General features: G+C 41.6%; 1 protein-coding gene across 1 annotated transcript in view; it reads right to left on the reverse strand.

The window, feature by feature from the left end:
- Window positions 1–14,351, reverse strand: part of ST6GAL2 (ST6 beta-galactoside alpha-2,6-sialyltransferase 2) — a 173,940-nt gene extending 159,589 nt beyond the window's left edge. Inside the window, exon 1 of the mRNA XM_048933746.1 lies at window positions 14,289–14,351. The gene's annotated coding sequence lies outside the window, so the exon portion shown is untranslated. The remainder of the gene's footprint in view (window positions 1–14,288) is intronic.
- Between the last annotated feature and the right edge of the window lie 2,843 nt (window positions 14,352–17,194).

Below are 17,194 nucleotides of genomic sequence, written 5' to 3' on the forward strand. Positions count from 1 at the left end.
CTTGTGCACCTCCAAACACAGACACCATAGTCCTTGCCAAACTCCTCCCAGCAGTGCTAGCATCAGTTCTTTGTGTTATGTAAGCCAGAGGACTGTTATTTAATAAAGTGATTGGATATGTATTACACCAAGAAACATTATCTGTGCTCACACCTGGCTGAGATGTATGGAGCTTAAGGCTGGTTTACTTTGAGAATAAACTGTGGTTTTCTGTGGGAGCTGGGCAGCGTAGTTAACTTAAGGGAGGAGATAGGGCTGTGGGGATCATCATCAAGTGAATCTTTTGCAGTATGCTGTGATACTAGAGTGAAATTCTCCTGCTATGGGGGAAGAAGGTGAATATATATGCAAAAAAAACCTGAATGTAGATCCCGAAGTATATCTGTATTTCCATTTTCTTTTTTGTATACGATCAGATATGCTTTTGCAAAACTGCTCAGATATCACAAAACATATGTAGATCTATGCAAATCTGCAGAAACCTGGCTTTTGTTCTGGAGATAGATAGTGCCAGAACAGCAGATAGCTTGGTTAGAAAAGTTAAAAACTAATAGCAGGAGCTCTGTGTATTCAAGATTGTTGTACAATCCTGCTTGCATTTCCTTTCCCCTCTTGTTTGTGAAAGGCTGCCTGCCCATCTTTCTTCCTACCATTTCCAGTAAGAACCTGTCTTTGTAAGAATACTGACTTTGCCTTCACATCCCCTCCATCCTCTACAGTTTTCATCAGTGTTGATCTGTCTGTGGCAAGATGTATGTATTTTTATACTTTTTCATTCTTTTTTGTTTGTTTCTTTTTTCCAGACTGTCCCTCTTTCCCTTGAGAAGCTTTCCAGCTTAAAAAAAAAAAAAAAAAAAAAAGACGATTTTTTTTCCAATAAATAAAATAAAATAAAATAAAATAAAATAAAATAAAATAAAATAAAATAAAATAAAATAAAATAAAATAAAACACAACTGAAAAAACCAGTGACTTGAGAATTACAGTTCAGGAAAGTAAGAAATGTGTTTGGAGTGATAACTAGGCATGGGCAGCTACACTCTGTGGCAGAGACTGAAGGCTGAGTGTTTTGCTTATGTTCATATTGATTGTAGCTTTCTTTTCAGTTTCTCATACACTCCTCATAAATTATATGCCCTTGCAAACTGTGCCAGTTGGCATTTAAAACTCGCTTCTTTACCAAGGGGAAAAATAGAACAATTTACAAAGCAGTGACAATTGATGCTTCCTCTCTTTCTGGGAAGACAGGAGACAAGGACAAAATCCATCCAGTGTGGATGCTACAGTTACCTCATACAAGTATGTGATATTGTTTCTCAATGTGAAAGCAAAGCAGCATATTTAATGTTCCATTCCAAAATCTTTAAAAAAAGGGAGAGAGAGAGAAAATGAGAAAGAGAAGGAAGGAAGGGAAGGAAGGGAAGGAAGGGAAGGAAGGGAAGGAAGGGAAGGAAGGGAAGGAAGGGAAGGAAGGGAAGGAAGGGAGGAAGGAAGGAAGGAAGGAAGGAAGGAAGGAAGGAAGGAAGGAAGGAAGGAAGGAAGGAAGGAAGGAAGGAAGGAAGGAAGGAAGGAAGGAAGGAAGGAAGGAAGGAAGGAAGGAAGGAAGGAAGGAAGGAAGGAAGGAAGGAAGGAAGGAAGGAAGGAAGGAAGGAAGGAAGGAAGGAAGAGGGAAGAGGAGAGGAAGGAGAGGGAAAAATAAAAAAGCTTGTGAGCCATTCTACAAAGCAACACGTTATGTGCTGCCATAGATACATTCCTTCAGATGTCAGGACTGGTTTACTCTGTCTGTTGGAAAGAATAAAAGAAGACTCTATATAACCCAATAATGACAACAAACAGCAGAAGTTATTTGTAATAATAAAATAATTAAATAACGGGTGTACTGTTTATGAATTTAAAGATTATCCATAGTATTCCTATGTTTTTATTCATAGAGTAGGCACCTTCATTGGCAGAAACAGTACTGTAACTTGTCAAAAAGTAGTCACATGAACAAAGCCTGGAAGGAAAATCATTTGTGCTTCCTAAATTTCCACTATAGTGCCAATAAGATTGAGGATATGACTGTCCTCAAACAGACATGATAAAAGCAAATATTAGCTGATAACTTGGATGTCACATTTTCAAGTGGGGCATGTTTACCTGGCATAACACCGGGCTATATGAAGGTATCCAGGCTAGCATATGCTCTCGAAGCTGCATGGTGCAGTTTAGATCTACAGTGGGTGGACATGCCCTCCTAATCCTAATTGCCTATCCTAATTCCAGGAACTCAATTCTGCACCCCGTTGATAAGTTCAGAAAGCCATATTTAAAATTTAGTAGTTTTCTATATAAAGGTTGATAGAGATTCCTCTCAGAGGTCTGTTTTTGAGAACCTTGCCCATGGTAGTTCTTATGCACTAAAAACCTAACACCACTCAAAATAGCCTATTTAAATATGCCAAAGCAAGTTTAGCCCTGTAAATATGCAAGACACCATGCAGCCTAATGTTTCCAAACAGATTGTGCTCTATTTAAAAGGGAATCCTGTTCTAAAAACAAAACAAAACAAAACCATGAAGAAATTGTAATAAAGTGAGGGTGAAATGTTGTCTAGATTTTTTAACACTGTGATATTTCACACTTTTGCCAGTGCACTTCCTTCTTCTATGATTATCCAAAGCTTATACCTTCTTGACAATGAAAATATCTGATAGGATGCATGTTTTTTCACATGGTGTGCACAGAATTTTCTACAGTGTCCAAATAAGGCAGCACAGTTGACAAACTTGCTCTTGTTAATTGCCAACTCCTCACTTTCAGGGCTGCATAAATTTTCTCAATAAAAGACCACAGCTGACGCTGTCAGGTCAAAAATCTCACAACATGCTTTTGATGCCAAGCCAAACACAAATTCTGCAGGGCTCACACTGGTAACACCTTTCTATAATTTTGTTGCCGTTGTTGTTCTGGATCTGTGGGATAACAGCTTTGAATTCATTCTGATGTTGGTGTTTGCTGCATGTGTGAGGCTGCCAATTTCTAAACGACTTGGCCTGAGAAGCTGTGCTCTGAGTGAAGCCCCTGTTTTCCTGCTGCTGGTCCTGCCTCGCTACCACCTCGACTCCCAAACTCTGCTCACCAAATTAACAGGCACACCAAGGGAATAACAGCTTATATTCTTCTTGTCCGTTCTTAGTTAAACTATAATAGCTCTAACGTGGTCATGCTGCTTTTTCACGGATCTGTTTCTAATGCTTTCTACAGAAGTTTTGTTTCCTTTAGGTAGGTCAAGTTACCCTCTATTCTGGCCCACACTACTGCTTGTCTTTGTCTGCTGTCTGCTGTGGGCTGTCATGATGGGACAAGTGACCTTCATCCTCCACATTTTTTCCTTCAGAACCTAGGATATAAACATGATGTGTATCTTGGAACTTCTGGTAATCTTGCTGGTGAAGTGATGCTCGCTGCAGCTCAGGAGGAATGCCTACCATGTAAGCTAATAGTCTCCCTGTACTTAATGCAAATCCCCAACAGGTTTTGTCTACATTGCCGATCTCTCTGCAGTGAGGTAGGATGGAGAAGAGCCACCTTCATCTGCTCTCCTTTACAAGGTGATCTTGGCCCCACGGAGCCACCAGCCAACACTGCTGCATTCTTCTTTCCCATAGCATCTTTTCTTGATGACAGAAAACCTTCTAAGATCACGGGGAGGGCTGCATTAGTATCACTCCTAGTTTGGTAAAGCCTCTTCCACTGTAAAGTCCTGCAGCCCACCTCAACTCTCAGCACGAATCTGCCCTTGGCTCTCAATGTTTGTGTGTTGTCACTCACACACAGCTTTTCCAGATTTTGGCTTGAGCAGCTTCAGGGTGGCCAGGGATTTGGCAGCATGTTCGACCAACATTTCAGCTGCGCAAAGCTGATCTCACGTTGCAGTGTGCCAGTGGGCTAAATGAACAAATGAGGCCAAAATTACCTCGCATTCCTTGGCCATCAAACTGATTCTTGTTACTTTTTTTTTTTTTCCCATGCTCAAGCTTATCCCTTTTATCCTTTGAATTATAAAACAATTGTCTAGGAAGTCAGCTCTACTGAACTGTACCCACCATGAAGTCATCAGTTTTCTCTTTACAGCATCCTCCCTAGTCCATCCAAAAACAAAGTTGCAGATCAAGATCCATTTTCAAGTAACAGGTATTCCCATAGTTCCTACACAGTCTATCAGGATGCTTCAGTGAACCTGGTTGGGCTTCTGCCAAGGAAAAAATGTGCTCAGAAAATCTGCCACTCCTATTTACTGCTCTTTCATTTGAGACAGAGCAGGGGAAACAGTGCTTGTATGCACTTCTCTATCTCCATGGAGCATCTTTTCCTACTGGTAATCTTCGCTATGAATTTTTTACAAGCTCAGGAAATTATATAAACTTTAGTTCTTCCTCTTCTGATTAATTTCAACCTTCATACGGACATGACTTAATTATCTTTGCCGGATTTGCCACCACAGTTCATATCTTTCTGGAGAGCATTAGTTTTTCCCTCCTCTCCTCTCCTCTCCTCTCCTCTCCTCTCCTCTCCTCTCCTCTCCTCTCCTCTCCTCTCCTCTCCTCTCCTCTCCTCTCCTCTCCTCTCCTCTCCTCTCCTCTCCTCTCCTCTCCTCTCCTCTCCTCTCCTCTCCTCTCCTCTCCTCTCCTCTCCTCTCCTCTCCTCTCCTCTCCTCTCCTCTCCTCTCCTCTCCTCTCCTCTCCTCTCCTCTCCTCTCCTCTCCTCTCCTCTCCTCTCCTCTCCCCTCCCCTCCCCTCCCCTCCCCTCCCCTCCCCTCCCCCTGTCTCACTCTCCCTCTCCCCTGCTCTCCTCTCCTCTCCTCTCCCCTGCTCTCCTCTCCTCTCCTCTCCTCTCCTCTCCTCTCCTCTCCTCTCCTCTCCTCTCCTCTCCTCTCCTCTCCTCTCCTCTCCTCTCCTCTCCTCTCCTCTCCTCTCCTCTCCTCTCCTCTCCTCTCCTCTCCTCTCCTCTCCTCTCCTCTCCTCTCCTCTCCTCTCCTCTCCTCTCCCCTCCCCTCCCCTCCCCTCCCCTCCCCTCCCCCTGTCTCACTCTCCCTCTCCCTCTCCCTCCTCCCTCTGCCTCTTCCTCTGCCTCTCTCTCTTCCTTTCCTTTCTTCTATTCTTATCTCTTCTATTTCAGACTTCATGATTTAATTTCATAATTGATCAGATTGTATTAGCTGCAGGCCTATCATAGGATTATTTTTTATCACACCTAACACTAGCTTGGTTGCTTGACAGATTGGTTTGTCTCTGCTGAATCATGGATAGATAGCGTCTGGGGATAGCCCCAGTACATTAGTTAATGAAAAGGAACACATGGATTTGGACTGCTACAACAGTCATGCAAGCAGCTGGGTATTTTTTTACTGTATGTTCAAATAAATGATGTTTGAATCACAGGGCTGTTGATGAAAATGGCGCATTTTCTATCTCTAATCCTCTTTTTTAAAAATATTTTGTTTTTATTTTTTCCTCCCGATAGTGGAAGCTTTCGAGTTGTTTGCCCATGGATCTCTCTCAGTCTGATCTCTCATGATTCCATGAGATGATTTTCAGCTCAAACAAGGAGAGAAGGTCATACGCTAAATTGCCACTTGATTATAAATGTATCCTGCACTAAATACAGAAGGATTGTTTGCTGCTGGAGAAAAAGTAAAATAATTGTTCTGTCACTAAAAGGAAATTAGAAGCTCCCATACACTGCTGTTGCTCAGGGTCACTTTCTGTCATATTCACTTCTTTCAACTTTCAACTGACTTCTTTCAACTGACAATTTTCACCCTGCACTGCTCACTCTATGATGTACCTCCTTCTCCGGCAGACACTAAAACAAAGTTTGGATGAAAATCCAAATGGAAGATTATGGAATCAACATATCTTAAATGAGAGGGATGAGTAATGCAGCTTACTGTCTAAATCACCCAGAAATCCAAATTATGTGCCACATGTTGCTCCTTAAGCTAGCCATGAGCAGATTTCTTTTCTTTTTTTTTTTTAATTTTAATTAATGTATACTAAATGCCTTCAATAACTGCAGAGCTGAGAAGAAAAATCACTCCTGTAAATCATGTTTTGATTTTGCCTGACTTCATCCTGAGGTCAGGTGTTAATATGTATCATGTGGAAATGTGCTGGTCCTTATTTTATTCCTTTGGGTGTCACTAGTTTCAGCAGTGCACAGGGCTGGTAGTTCACGCAGTGCATAATCAGAAGGTGATCACTATGGTTTACTCTCAGTTGCTACTTTTTAAAAACGAAAGAGGAGATCTACACTGACATAGAGGTGTTGCACGTTTCTTGGGGAACAGCTTTGGAGCACGGTTGTCCAGTAGGTACTTCCAGACATCGCAATATGTATGTCTATGCTGACACTTTGCTGAAGCAAAATCCCAGAACTGAATACCTTAAGATAAGATTAAATCCAGATTTAAACCAGGCAAGCTTAGCCAACTCTAATAAATAACATACTCATTACTGGGATGTAGAGTTGCTTGCTTAGAAGTCTGCATGTCGCCGGGTGGATTAGTTGCAAATTAGGAGCCTTGTTATTGTTGTGTCCATGTGAGCTGAGGCACATACAGCTGTGTCCGTAATCACTAATGAAATGTATATTGTTTGCACTTGAGGAGAGGGAAGAATCTGTTAGTTAAAATGGACACGCTCTTTATAAGCACTGTCCTTTTCTGGAAGCATTCCAAAAATTGAACAGATGGCAAAAGCCTGATGACTTTTCAGATATTTTATCTGGAGCACGATAGAAGTGACGCAGAATGCTACACTACAATGATGCATGTCCTCTCCTCCCTCCACTATCCTGTTACCAGCTCTGCTCCTTCCCACTGCTGGCCAGAAAAAATATCAGCTTTTGTCCCAGCTCCATGCCAAGAAAATCAAATACTAGGGAGGAAGGACATGGAAGTACCCTTATGCTTTGCCTTTTAGTTTGCTTTTATTACTAGCCACTGCTGCTGGGAGGCCAAGCTAAAACCGTGGCAGCTAGCTGAATAGCAGAGGTGCTGAGCTCTGACCTCAGACACACCTGGTAGTAGGATATTGATCCAAAAAATATGCTCTGAGAATTCAAAGGGGGATCTGTAGTGAGATTAAGGCTCACATCTGTACTGCTCTCTGTAATGCCTTGGAAAGTAAAATCCAGCGGTGCTTCCCAATAAGCAATGCAGAATGAATTCTTGCCTGCATAGCACAGCATTCTCATGAAGAAATAAATTTTTCATTTTTTAAATATAACACTACACCTACTTAAAATTTCTACAGTTTTAGTATTACAGTTTGCTGGCACAAATAACTGATCCTGCAAACTGTACTTCAGCAATGTCATGTAACATCTGTGGGGAGTTCAATCAATACATAAGTTCTCTCTCCTTCACTGCTGAATGATTTCACCACCAAATGACTTTGTTTAACTCTGTGAAAGTGGATGGCCGTCCTGTGTCACTCAGAAGAAGAAACCTGGACTCTTTAAGTCTGGAGAGTGAAGAACCACACACCACCGTTATTTCCCTAGAGCTCCAGCAGTGCCCAAAGGAGGCTCAGATATGTGATGTCAACATGTAGAGCTGCAGGAACTCCCAGCTGTACAGAAAAGGCATAACTGTCTTTTTCTGAGCCAAATTCAGGGTGCTTGTTCTGACAATAAGCTCTAGGGAGCTGATTACAGCTCTAGGAGGTAGACAGTTTCTTGGAGAAAAAGCTTTAGGGATTTTCCTATTCTGTAGTGAATCTATGTGTTGTGGTTTAACCCAGCAGGTGGCTCAGCACCACACAGCCATTCACTCCCTCCCTCCCTTCCTGGTGGGATGGAGGAGAGACTTGAAAAAAAAGAAAAAAAAAAAAAAGTAGAATTACTGAATTGAGATAAAACTATTTATTAAGATAGAGAAAAGGAAAAGGAAAATAGCTATGACTGTGTATATGTATATATGAATGTATATAACAAATGACGTGCAAACAATTGTTCATGCACAGACCCATGCCCAGCTAACCCCCAAGCAAGCCAAAGTGCGAGATGCACTACCACACCCTTCAAGACTCTCTTTCTGCATGATGCCATGTGGTATGGAATATCCCTTTGGCCAGTTTAATCAGCTGTCCTGATTCTGTTTCCTCCCAGCTTTTCACTGAGAAACTGGAATGGCCTTGGCTCTGCACAGCACTACTAAACAACAACCACGAACAGTGGTGTGTTATCAGTATTTCTTTTCTTCTAGAATGAAAACACAGCATCATACCGGACACTGAAGAAAACGATTCCATCCCAGCTGAAACTTAGACACTAGTCTTGAGTCACCTTGTGACTTGACTTTTGGTTGAATGCAGCTAAAAGACAAGAGAGGTTTATGAGATGGGCAGATCTAGCTTTATTTGAAGCCATTTTCCAACTATTTCAATTGGAATACAGTGAAAGAGATCTTTTACATTTAACTACCTGAGTTTTCTTTTTAAGACTCCGTAAGAAACTAGGCTTTTAGTTGGTCTAGAGTAGTGGTCACCTTTATACTATCTCAAGAAAAGCAACATAAAAGTAATTCCCTATAAGAGTTTTGCAGGACTTTTTGAAGCAATATTTTAATTATTTTCCCTATCCTGTGCTGGGCTACTCTAATTTTTATCTTCTCCTAGTGATCACAATGGAGCAATAAGACAAGGAAGCATGTAGCACAGCTGCACTGTACAGGATCCGTGCTTTGTCTGTACACCTGTAAACCTCCTTGAATTGAAAGAAATTCATCAAGGATCAATTCACTGAATGCTCTTACTTCAATAGAGAGATAGTTTTTTGCTCTTTAAAGGTAGAACAGAACACTCTTTCAGTATTGTTAGATTATATTTTAACATAAAATATACTAAATACAAAGTTAAGAGCAGGCTCCAAAACCTGCTCCTGTTTCACAGAGCCTGTTGCATCCAAACACACAGGGTTAGATTCAGGACATATCTGCATCAGGAAGATGGGCTGTTGTTCTGATTGATTTATGCTGAATTTTACCAAAGGTGCCAGCTGTCAGTTATGTGAGTGAAATCCTGGTCAGAAAGAAAGTGCTGCAACAACATAACTTGTTAGGGCACCTATCAGCTCCCCATAGAGTCACCTTATCTAGTTAACTGTCAAAAGCAAACGCTTACTTACGGTAGGCAGCTCTGTGGAGCTAACAGAACTGTCAGAGAATTTGGTATTTCTCAGTGTCACCGATATAATTGCTACGTCCATTCCCAGATGCTGATTCTAGAATTGATACACACGACCTCTTCTTCAAACACTCGAGTATGGATTTTGTTATTTCTAAGAAATGTTGATGTAGTAGAAGGGGGAACTGAAGCCCTTGGTGGCCACAGCACAGGGCAATCACACCCAGACGGGGTCTATAGCCCGCAGGTGCTTCCAGGTTCAGACCTCTATGTAGGGGTGTGTGCTCCCAGCATCACTGGCATTGGCTGAGGCTGATACCAACAACATTAGTTACTAGCTTGGGGGAGGAAGTTCTTTTGCAGAAGCACCTACAGCCAAGAACCATGTGCATATAGCAAGGCAGGGTCTTTGCCCTCAGTATGCAGTCCAAGCAAAGGAGACAGATGAAGGATGTGTGGAGAAGGTGGAGGCAGAAAAACTAATCTGAATTTGCAGTTGAGGAACTGTACTATCTGAGTGCTAGCAACAGAACATCAGGGCCAGATGACCATAAAAGGAATTGTTTACCAATCTTTTCATCTTGCAGGTAGCATCTTATAAGACATTCAGGAGTATAAAGGAATACTGTTGCATCTGAATGAAACTTTTTAGGTCTTGTGGCAATGTATTAGAGCATATCACATCTGAGTGTTTGTCAAGTACAATATGCAAGTGGCTAATGCTGCAGTCAAATGCATTTTTCCAAGGAATCAGCTGCTTTCTTATTGCATTTATCAAATATATCTCCATGGGATGGTATTTCCTAAGACATGAATCAACACAACATATGCTATAGTGCTTCAGCTTTATTTTCATAATGGAAAGAAGCTGCTTTAATAGCATCTGTTGTAGTGCTGGAACATATTCTGTCATCGTTTTTCAGTGAAAAAAAAAATCAATTTCAAGTAAAATTTGGGTAGAAGTTCAATGAAATGTACAGACTAGTTGTGATCATTCCTGCTATTATCCAGTTATCTGCTCTGCTCTCCTTCCCCTTCTTTAATTGTTTTGCACAGTTAACACAAAAACAGAGTAAGTGGAAAACTGAGACTGTGTGGCTTCTGTATCTAGATATTCTTTTTCAGCTTAGTGAGGAATTTTGACTACAATTTCCTATTGAATTCATCAGTTTATTTTCATTTAGAGTTGTATGTTTCTTGTGCCACTGTTGTCTTCCTATAATTTACATTGTAGATTTTCTTCCTTTCAGAGAATAATAAAATGAAAACTTGCTGTCTCGAGGTTTGGTTAACTGCCTTTAACCTAATTTATATTATAGGGTACAAATTTCTGGGGAATTCATATGCTACGAAATGTCAATTCCACTCTTGTCCTAGCAATGACAAAAAACAATTTGTAAGTCATTCTAATCAAAAGAATGCCATGCTGAAAAACATCCTTACTGTTCTTCCACTGCATGAGCATGGTTTTTCAAGGTCCTTCCACCCTTGCCAAGATCATGCAGTGGTCAGAGACAGCAGATGTTGGATTTTGAGTTCCTTCTCCAAGGGTAGTAACAAAAAGTTCACAGAAGTTTTGAAGATGTTTCTCTCCTTTTTACCACACTAAGGTGCAAGGAATCATAGAAAAAAAAAATGCAGCTAAGATCAGAAGATTGCATTAGTTTTTATCCACTCCAAACACTCCAGCTATGGTTAATATTTCATATTTCCATGAAGTATGGTGGACAAGAAAGTGTGCAGTGAGTGGATACGTGATAGCTGTTCCAAAGAGCTTCAGTTGAAGTTAAACTCGGAGGGATACCACACGAAAGAGGGAGAGAAGAAGGAAAGTGTCTGAGGGCAACAGAAAGGGTTTTTAGGTCAATGCACAATTAATTACACCAGTCTCTGCTCCTTTCAGTTTGGCTTTACTAATTGTAGAGTAATTGAAGTTAAACAAAAAACAAAACAAAAAATAAACAAAAAAAAAAAAAACAAAACCCAAACCTACAGCCAGTGCAGGGAATGCCCTTTGAAAATCCCTGTTTGTTCAGTAGATTAGGATATACTGCCGCATACACTTTACTGATGGGTATTGAAATGCCTGGATTGAAACATTTTGCTATATATAAAAATAGAGAGGGAAAATAGGAAACTTTGACATACAAAAGGATGATGAACTAGAAACATAATTTAAAAGAACTCTGCCAGTGTTTGAGCGTCAGGCATTTTCTGCTTCATGAATTGTGATCTTTGATGGGGGACAGGGAGACAGGGAGACAAGCTCATTTCAAGTCAGAGAGCAACAGAAAGAATTTCTGATGAAAACCCAGGTTGGCTTAAAGGTACATTTAGATCTCAGCAGCTCTTGCTGGCAAAGTCTGAAGACTTTTTCTATCAGTGAGTCCAGCCTTCTTACAAACACAACCCTCCTGGGATGTGTCCAAAGAAAGACAAGGAAGCTGCAAAGGGTCTGGAGCATGAGTCTTATGGGGAGCAGTTGTGGGAAGTATGATTGTGTAGTATGGAAAAGAGGAGGTTCCAGGAAGACCTTGTCACTCTCTACAATCACCTGAAAGGAGATTATGGTAGAGAGGGTGTTGGCCTCTTCTCCAGAGTAGTCGCAACTGGATGAGAGGGAATGTAAGTTGTATTTCCATGTGCTGTCTGACTTCAACTGTGTTAGAGCAGTCCAAACATAGTCAGTATGTCCACTTACTATGTTTCCTACTAAATGGATGTGTGGGTTCATATTGAAGTGTAGGGCAGCCTTGTCTGACAGGTGCCCATAGTTCCTTATGTGGGAAGAGACAAACGGCTCCAGCCTCATCCAATTCCTGGTGGGATAGACAAACAGAGAAGCCAGATCCCATGTGCCATGGGTGAGGCATTACAGAGCAGACACTGACAACATAAACAAAAATTTTACCTGTCAGCCAAGATACCTTGTCTCTTCATCATGTGCTTGGTTGTAACATACTCAGAATACTCACTTCCAGTAGGCAGAAGGGTCATGGCATCTGGCTTCTGGCAAACAGCCCTCAGCATTTTTCTGCCATCCTGACCTGCTATCAAGTTGCTCTGTGAACATCCTGCCATGCCGATAGCAGACCTCCTTACTAAAATGAATGTGATCAAGGCTGAATTTGACAGAAGGCTGTGGCACAGAGCTCAGCAGAAGTACATGTTCCTACCCTCTACACACTGAGATTCTTATTGATTTTTTTCTACTTTTTTTGTACGTCCAGGCAGATAATTAAAGCAAAACAGAGAAAGGGCAATGCACTGTTGTACTGAAAGTATTCTAGTAACAAACTTAGAGAGCTGTTGCGCACAAATACAAAATAAAGCAAAACAGCAACAAAAAATTGTTATTTTCTTACAAATTCTCCTCCGCCACACATGCACACGCATCTACCTGGATTGATTCATCTCTGTATTGCATCCCACTGTTATATCTGATGCAGTAAGTGTCCCAGGTAACAATGTGATTTTGACAACAATTTAGTTTATCGATGAAGTAATGTTGCCTCTGAAAACCTGGAACATGTAGGATATTCCTACTTACTGCCTCCACTGTATGAAGCTATATGAGCTCCCTTGTCTCAATTCTGTAGTCATCTGCACACCTTCCCCTATCACTATAATGTAAAATAACTGGGTCTCAAGAAGCCGCACCTGTTTTGTTCTTGGCTACAGATCTGAGCTCTGTATTAATATTAGCTTATAAAAGTTGTATTATGCACTGAAGCCTTCCAAAAAGAAAACAAAGCAAAACAAAAGTCAATTTGGTCCTTTTGACTGTAGAAGAGACATAAATTTACCCACTTTAACTGAAAAGCAAGCATTGCTGACCTTAAAACTTAATCCTTTGAGCTATCATGTTTGCTCAGTAGAAGAGATAGTGATGTCTGGGGACACCAAGGAACAGTTTCAAATAACTAGTGTATGTTTTCTAAATAGAAAAAGCAGCTTTCCCCCTCATAAATATGTCTGTGTCATCTGTATATCCAATGGACAGCTGTTGCCAACAGACATCTGGACTGGACTAGCAATATGAGCCAATGGTTACATATCGTGCTACTAAAAAGCAGTTCTTCTAGATTGGATTTACCTCCATATGGGGTAAATGCATGTGAGTTCAGTTAGGAGACAGTCATTCTGTTAATGCTTTGTACTGCTAGCCAATAACCTCCAGCCCATCCCTGGAGTAACTCGTTCACACTTTTCAAATCAAAAGGCAGCCAGCTCTGGAGCATTGGGATCCTCCAACAGCTGCATCATTCACAGCTCTTATTTCTAATGCCATTGCTCAGCTGGGGCCAGGAGAGTTACAGGCTGACTTCTTCAATGGCCTCTATCATTTTCTTTTGAGTCTAATGAGCTTGACTTACAGGATCAGGGTAAATAAGAGTCAGGGAGTCTGGGAGTACTTTCTGCTGCATCTACTGAAAGGAGCTACCTGGAGAGTGCCACTTGTCAGGCTGTGACTAATAAAACATGTGACACGAGCACATTTAACAAGCATAAACATCAGCGTCTGCAGAAGTAAATGTGCATATACTAGCTTTTTGGACTTCTGAGCATGGTAAAACCCATACAATCAGCACCAGAAACGTGGACAAGAAGGCACATGCAAATAAAAAGCAGTCAGATCTCCTCTAGAACTGCAGCTCTCATCCCTCTCCTGATAAAAGTTCTACGTTTCAAAAGCCATCAATCAGCAGGAAGACACAGTTTCTTCTTTTTGACCCTAATAGCATATTAAACACACACACACACACACAAAATAAATAAAAGGAGGGAGAGGAAAACAAGAGGGTAATTACAGGGGAAACCAAACCGAGACACAAACACTCTTCTTGCAGTTCTGAAAAGCATTCACCAATCTCATCTCCCATAGAAAAATTCCGCTCAGTTTCCAGCACTCCTGAAGGCACTTAGCACCACTCCTGAGCACGCAAAACATTCCACACGATTGCCTTTGCATCCCAGCAAAGCAGAGAAGATCCCACCCGTTTATCACAGAAATGGAACAGATGTGAAGCTGTGCCGAGTGCCCACACCTCCCCTGCCTCTCCCTCCTCCCCATGGCTGGGTTAACCCGCAGCTCTGCCGGCGGAGGGGACTTACCGAGGTCTTTGCAATGGGAGAATGCAGTTAGGCGCTCTCACGCCTGGGAAGAGCTGCACCCAGTAATGAAGCAGGCACTGAGAAGTCACACACTCTTTCAATAGCTATTCAGGTAGTGCTGCCAGCTTTCTCGAGCTCTCTGCGTGCACGCACATGGGGGGAGAGAGAGAAAGAGAGATGCAATAAACTCCGGCTGTAATTAAGAGAGCTCCCTTCTACAAATTACAGCAGCAAGTGTTGCCTTTAGGAGCCTTTTTAGCATGATCTCTTCAAAAGGAGTTCCTTACAAGAAAAACTGCATCCTTACTAGTCTTTCTCTCTCTCTTTTTCATATTTTTTTTCCCTAAGAAAAAAATAAAGCCCGCTCTCTTGGAGATTTAGTCATTGATGTATCATAGGGAGGTTATTGTTGTTCAGAGTTTTGATTGATGAAAGTTTTATTATGAAATTCAGCCTAGTTTGCAGACAAAAGAAGACCCGACTCTGCTCTTTTTAAGGAACAGCCTCTCAGGAAAGCAGTTTAAATCAATAATTTCATGCATTTAATGACAGTACTCATGAAAGAATGTATCTGTGCTAAGCAATTCAGTAGCTGGGAAGGTGGTAAATACAACCCAGTGCCTTTTTATATGTACATAAACCATTAAGGGCAAAACAATACCATGAGTGTCAGTAAATAGAAAGATTTATAATGGAAGTCTGGAACTTGGAAATATTTTACAGAAAATGCACGTTTAGGGCTCCGGTGTGCCAGTTCCACATGGAAAGAGTGTCCAGTGTGTCAGTTAGGGGGGTGATGGTTACTTGTTCCTAATGCACATGAAATAAATACCGTCTTAAAATTTTGGAATATTAAAGCGTTTGGCTTAAGGATTTGAAAGATTTAAGAAAGTTAAATCTCCAAGATAGATCCTTTCTTTATTAAAGAATCCTCTTTCTCTGAAGATTATTTCTCCTTTCATTACTTCTGATGTTACCTTTGATCAAAATCAGAAAACATATATCTCCTTCTTAACTAAAAGAGGAGTGCTCCAGGAGATGGGCTCCATCAGAGGAGGGGTAGCCAGCAGGGACAGGGTGTTGACTGTCCCTCTCTACTTGGCCCTCATGAGGCTCCATCTGTAATACTGTGTCCAGGCTTGGGACCACCAATACAAGAGGTATTGGAGTGGGTCCAGAGGAGGGCCATAAAGATGATCAGAGGGCTGGAGCACCTCCCCTATGAAGACAGACTGAGGGAGCTGGGCTTGGTCAGCCTGGAGAAGAGAAGGCTGCAGGGTGACCTTGCTGCAGATTTCCAGTACCTGAAGGGAGCTTACAAATGGGAAGGGAGTCCGCTGTTTATGAGGGAAGATAATGGCAGTATAAAGGGAAATGGTTTTAAATTGAAGGAGGGAAGATTTAGGTTGGATATTAGGGGCAGCGGGGTTGGAGCTTGATGATCCTTGGGGTCCCTTCCAATCCAAGCCATTCTGTGACTCTATGATTTTTCTCCATCAGTCCACCTCTCTTAATCATGATCATCCATACACAAATGTACAGTGCAAAAGCAAAAGTAAACACTGGGGAAAAAATCAGCAATTACAATCATGAATTATCTTTAATTTATGAACAGTCTTATTCCCCATATAGCAGTGGCTTTTTCTTCATCATGGTACAGTACAATCACATGGTCATCTACAGGGTAGGTGAAGAAAAGAGTGAAGAAATCAAGCACAGTATATGAATGTGACATTTCCTCCATAAGCAAAGAAGGGGACAGACTCTGAAGCAGGATCTGTTGTAATAGGACAAGGGGAAATGGTTTCAAAGTAAAAGAGGAGAGATTTAGAACAGATATAAGGAAGAAGTTTTCTACAATAAGGCTGGTGAGACACTGGCACAAGCTGCCCTTAGAGCTAGTGGATGACTTGTCCCTCAAGATACTCAAAGTCAGGCTGGAAGGGGAGAACCCTGATCAAGCTGTTCATTGCAGGGTGGTTGAACTAGATGACCTTTAAGGGTTCCTTCCAAGTCAGTGATTCTATGAGCCTGTGATTTTATGAAAGCAACCAGCACTACGCAGCCTCCTCTGTGGAGCCCCAGTTTGACAATAACTTCAGGGACTTCCCCTTGGCACTGCTATCCAGAGCCGTAAGGAAATCTCTAATAAGGATGGAAATCGGGAGAATGGAGGAGAAAATAATTAAGCCTATTAAAAAAGCAGTCATACCAGAGAGATACATTATTGACAGCTCTGTCTAAAGCACTTCATCGCTCCACAATGCTCTGTGACACTCCTGTTCAGCCTGCTAACCTTTTTTGCAAGGGATGTTTTCACACACAGCTGTCCAGCTGTTAATCTCAGAAGCATATATTTAGTGTTTAATTAGTCTTCACCAAGGACAAATGATTCTGAGGCCTTGCCAAGTGTATTTGGAGGTCATAAAAGATAAAATGCTCAGGCTGATGCTACTTCTGCAGTTCAAACTTACCTCAGCAGCAGAAATCTCGAAAAGATGGAAAATTCTGTCCTACAGTGCTTTTGCCTCCTTCCTTCTCAGAGACAGCCAGCAGTGGTTACAACCTTGTGTTTAAGTTGCAAACCAGCACTGGACGGCATCTCCCATTCCTAACAGGATCCCAGCACGGATGGGCTCATGAGGCTTCTGAAGTCATGTCCTTCTCTCCAGTGGAGAACATAGAAAGAAGCAGATGCAAACACAACTTCCAGGTCTTTGTTTTTCCTGATCTGAAGAGTGAATATCAGTTGTGTATCTCATATCATCTCACTGTCAGCATTGTTTGCTATGGCAATTTGTCCTTACAAAATACAAGAAGCTCATTCTCTCTATTCCTCCTCTGCAGAGGTCAACCAGGAAACTGGCAAGCTGCAAGACTAGTGTTGCTGGAGAGAGCCCCAAAGT

This window comes from Lagopus muta, chromosome 1 (genome assembly GCF_023343835.1).
Source record: "Lagopus muta isolate bLagMut1 chromosome 1, bLagMut1 primary, whole genome shotgun sequence".
In the NCBI taxonomy this organism is placed as follows: domain Eukaryota; kingdom Metazoa; phylum Chordata; class Aves; order Galliformes; family Phasianidae; genus Lagopus; species Lagopus muta.